Below are 5,293 nucleotides of genomic sequence, written 5' to 3'. Positions count from 1 at the left end.
TCAGAAGCGTAGTTTTCGAGATATATCGAGATATTTAAAAGTTCCGAAGCCGCACCAACATAATAGAGATCCAGAAACACCTTGGCCCCTTTCTTTGAGATAACTCTGCACTAGTGCGAGCCGCAAATGCCACTTCCAGCTTAGCTGTGCAGAAGAAGAACAACAAGAAGAAGAAATATCTCGAAATATGTCCGTCAGGCCCCTTCCCTCGAGATAAATCTGCAAATATCTCGGAAACCAAGCGAGCTATGGCAAAATGTTAAGAGACCTTTGTTGTAGAGAATTAAGTTTCCTACTTTTTATGTTCTATGATATTTTTTGATCAGATGCGTTGTTCTCGAGATATATCAAGATATTTAAAAGTTCCGAAGCCGCACCAACATAATAGAGATACAGAAACACCGTGGCCCCTTTCTTTGAGATAACTCTGCACTATTGCGAGCTGCAAATGCCACTTCCAGCTTAGCTGTGCAGAAGAAGAACAACAAGAAGAAGAAATAACACGAAATATGTCCGTTAGGCCCCTTCCCTTGAGATATATCTGCAAATATCTCGGAAACGAAGCGAGCTATGGCAAAATGTTAAGAGACCTTTTTTGTAGAGAATTAAGTTTTCTACTTTTTATGTTCCATGATATTTTTTGATCAGATGCGTAGTTCTCGAGATATATCAAGATATTTAAAAGTTCCGAAGCTGCACCAACATAATAGAGATACAGAAACACCGTGGCCCCTTTCTTTGAGATAACTCTGCACTATTGCGAGCTGCAAATGCCACTTCCAGCTTAGCTGTGCAGAAGAAGAACAACAATAAGAAGAAATATCTCGAAATATGTCCGTCAGGCCCCTTCCCTTGAGATAAATCTGCAAATATCTCGGAAACGAAGCGAGCTATGGCAAAATGTTAAGAGACCTTTCTTGTAGAGAATTAAGTTTCCTACTTTTTATGTTCTATGATATTTTTTGATCAGATGCGTAGTTCTCGAGATATATCAAGATATTTAAAAGTTCCGAAGCCGCACCAACATAATAGAGATACAGAAACACCGTGGCCCCTTTCTTTGCGATAACTCTGCACTATTGCGAGCTGCAAATGCCACTTCCAGCTTAGCTGTGCAGAAGAATAACAACAAGAAGAAGAAATATCTCGAAATATGTCCGTCAGGCCCCTTCCCTTGAGATAAATCTGCAAATATCTCGGAAACGAAGCGGGCTATGACAAAATGTTAAGAGACCTTATTTGTAGAGAATTAAGTTTCCTACTTTTTATGTTCTATGATATTTTTTGATCAGATGCGTAGTTCTCGAGATATATCAAGATATTTAAAAGTTCCGAAGCCGCACCAACATAATAGAGATACAGAAACACCGTGGCCCCTTTCTTTGAGATAACTCTGCACTAGTGCGAGCCGCAAATGCCACTTCCAGCTTAGCTGTGCAGAAGAAGAACAACAAGAAGAAGAAATATCTCGAAATATGTCCGTCAGGCCCGATCCTTTGAGCTGAATCTGCAAATATCTCGGAAACGAAGCGAGCTATGGCAAAATGTTAAGAGACGTTTTTTGTAGAGAATTATGGTTCCTACAATTTATGTTCTATGATATTTTTTGATCAGAAGCGTAGTTTTCGAGATATATCGAGATATTTAAAGGTTCCGAAGCCGCACCAACATAATAGAGATACAGAAACACCGTGGCCCCTTTCTTTGAGATAACTCTGCACTAGTGCGACCTGCAAATGCCACTTCCAGCTTAGCTGTGCAGAAGAAGAACAACAAGAAGAAGAAATATCTCGAAATATGTCCGTCAGGCCCCTTCCCTTGAGATAAATCTGCAAATATCTCGCAAACGAAGCGAACTATGGCAAAATGTTAAGATACCTTTTTTGTAGAGAATTAAGTTTCCTACTTTTTATGTTCTATGATATTTTTTGATCAGATGCGTGGTTCTCGAGATATATCAAGATACTTAAAAGTTCCGAAGCCGCACCAACATACTAGAGGTACAGAAACACCGTGGCCCCTTTCTTTGAGATAACTCTGCACTATTGCGAGCTGCAAATGCCACTTCCAGCTTAGCTGTGCAGAGGAAGAACAACAAGAAGAAGAAATATCTCGAAATATGTCCGTCAGGCCCCTTCCCTTGAGATAAATGTGCAAATATCTCGGAAACGAAGCGAGCTATGGCAAAATGATAAGAGACCTTTTTTGTAGAGAATTAAGTTTCCTACTTTTTATGTTCTATGATATTTTTTGATCAGATGCGTAGTTCTCGAGATATATCAAGATATTTAAAAGTTCCGAAGCCGCACCAACATAATAGAGATACAGAAACACCGTGGCCCCTTTCTTCGAGATAACTCTGCACTAGTGCGAGCCGCAAATGCCACTTCCAGCTTAGCTGTGCAGAAGAAGAACAACAAGAAGAAGAAATATCTCGAAATATGTCCGTCAGGCCCCTTCCCTTGAGATAAATCTGCAAATATCTCGGAAACGAAGCGAGCTATGGCAAAATGTTAAGAGACCTTTTTTGTAGAGAATTAAGTTTCCTACTTTTTATGTTCTATGATATTTTTTGATCAGATGCGTAGTTCTCGAGATATATCAAGATATTTAAAAGTTCCGAAGCCGCACCAACATAATAGAGATACAGAAACACCGTGGCCCCTTTCTTTGAGATAACTCTGCACTAGTGCGAGCCGCAAATGCCACTTCCAGCTTAGCTGTGCAGAAGAAGAACAACAAGAAGAAGAAATATCTCGAAATATGTCCGTCAGGCCCGATCCTTTGAGCTGAATCTGCAAATATCTCGGAAACGAAGCGAGCTATGGCAAAATGTTAAGAGACGTTTTTTGTAGAGAATTATGCTTCCTACAATTTATGTTCTATGATATTTTTTGATCAGAAGCGTAGTTTTCGAGATATATCGAGATATTTAAAGGTTCCGAAGCCGCACCAACATAATAGAGATACAGAAACACCGTGGCCCCTTTCTTTGAGATAACTCTGCACTAGTGCGACCTGCAAATGCCACTTCCAGCTTAGCTGTGCAGAAGAAGAACAACAAGAAGAAGAAATATCTCGAAATATGTCCGTCAGGCCCCTTCCCTTGAGATAAATCTGCGAATATCTCGGAAACGAAGCGAACTATGGCAAAATGTTAAGATACCTTTTTTGTAGAGAATTAAGTTTCCTACTTTTTATGTTCTATGATATTTTTTGATCAGATGCGTGGTTCTCGAGATATATCAAGATACTTAAAAGTTCCGAAGCCGCACCAACATACTAGAGGTACAGAAACACCGTGGCCCCTTTGTTTGAGATAACTCTGCACCATTGCGAGCTGCAAATGCCACTTCCAGCTTAGCTGTGCAGAGGAAGAACAACAAGAAGAAGAAATATCTCGAAATATGTCCGTCAGGCCCCTTCCCTTGAGATAAATCTGCAAATATCTCGGAAACGAAGCGAGCTATGGCAAAATGATAAGAGACCTTTTTTGTAGAGAATTAAGTTTCCTACTTTTTATGTTCTATGATATTTTTTGATCAGATGCGTAGTTGTCGAGATATATCAAGATATTTAAAAGTTCCGAAGCCGCACCAACATAATAGAGATACAGAAACACCGTGGCCCCTTTCTTTGAGATTACTCTGCACTATTGCGAGCTGCAAATGCCACTTCCAGCTTAGCTGTGCAGAGGAAGAACAACAAGAAGAAGAAATATCTCGAAATATGTCCGTCAGGCCCCTTCCCTTGAGATAAATCTGCAAATATCTCGGAAACGAAGCGAGCTATGGCAAAATGATAAGAGACCTTTTTTGTAGAGAATTAAGTTTCCTACTTTTTATGTTCTATAATATTTTTTGATCAGATGCGTAGTTCTCGAGATATATCAAGATATTTAAAAGTTCCGAAGCCGCACCAACATAATAGAGATACAGAAACACCGTGGCCCCTTTCTTCGAGATAACTCTGCACTATTGCGAGCTGGAAATGCCACTTCCAGTTTAGCTGTGCAGAAGAAGAACAACAAGAAGAAGAAATATCTCGAAATATGTCCGTCAGGCCCCTTCCCTTGAGATATATCTGCAAATATCTCGGAAACGAAACGAGCTATGGCAAAATGTTAAGAGACCTTTTTTGTAGAGAATTATGTTTCCTACAATTTATGTTCTATGATATTTTTTGATCAGAAGCGTAGTTTTCGAGATATATCGAGATATTTAAAAGTTCCGAAGCCGCACCAACATAATAGAGATCCAGAAACACCTTGGCCCCTTTCTTTGAGATAACTCTGCACTATTGCGAGCTGCAAATGCCACTTCCAGCTTAGCTGTGCAGAAGAAGAACAACAAGAAGAAGAAATAACACGAAATATGTCCGTTAGGCCCCTTCCCTTGAGATATATCTGCAAATATCTCGGAAACGAAGCGAGCTATGGCAAAATGTTAAGAGACCTTTTTTGTAGAGAATTAAGTTTTCTACTTTTTATGTTCCATGATATTTTTTGATCAGATGCGTAGTTCTCGAGATATATCAAGATATTTAAAAGTTCCGAAGCTGCACCAACATAATAGAGATACAGAAACACCGTGGCCCCTTTCTTTGAGATAACTCTGCACTATTGCGAGCTGCAAATGCCACTTCCAGCTTAGCTGTGCAGAAGAAGAACAACAATAAGAAGAAATATCTCGAAATATGTCCGTCAGGCCCCTTCCCTTGAGATAAATCTGCAAATATCTCGGAAACGAAGCGAGCTATGGCAAAATGTTAAGAGACCTTTCTTGTAGAGAATTAAGTTTCCTACTTTTTATGTTCTATGATATTTTTTGATCAGATGCGTAGTTCTCGAGATATATCAAGATATTTAAAAGTTCCGAAGCCGCACCAACATAATAGAGATACAGAAACACCGTGGCCCCTTTCTTTGCGATAACTCTGCACTATTGCGAGCTGCAAATGCCACTTCCAGCTTAGCTGTGCAGAAGAATAACAACAAGAAGAAGAAATATCTCGAAATATGTCCGTCAGGCCCCTTCCCTTGAGATAAATCTGCAAATATCTCGGAAACGAAGCGGGCTATGACAAAATGTTAAGAGACCTTATTTGTAGAGAATTAAGTTTCCTACTTTTTATGTTCTATGATATTTTTTGATCAGATGCGTAGTTCTCGAGATATATCAAGATATTTAAAAGTTCCGAAGCCGCACCAACATAATAGAGATACAGAAACACCGTGGCCCCTTTCTTTGAGATAACTCTGCACTAGTGCGAGCCGCAAATGCCACTTCCAGCT

This window comes from Osmia lignaria, unplaced genomic scaffold (assembly GCF_051020975.1).
Source record: "Osmia lignaria lignaria isolate PbOS001 unplaced genomic scaffold, iyOsmLign1 scaffold0001, whole genome shotgun sequence".
Taxonomy (NCBI): domain Eukaryota; kingdom Metazoa; phylum Arthropoda; class Insecta; order Hymenoptera; family Megachilidae; genus Osmia; species Osmia lignaria.
Note: the sequence above shows the minus strand (reverse complement) of the source record.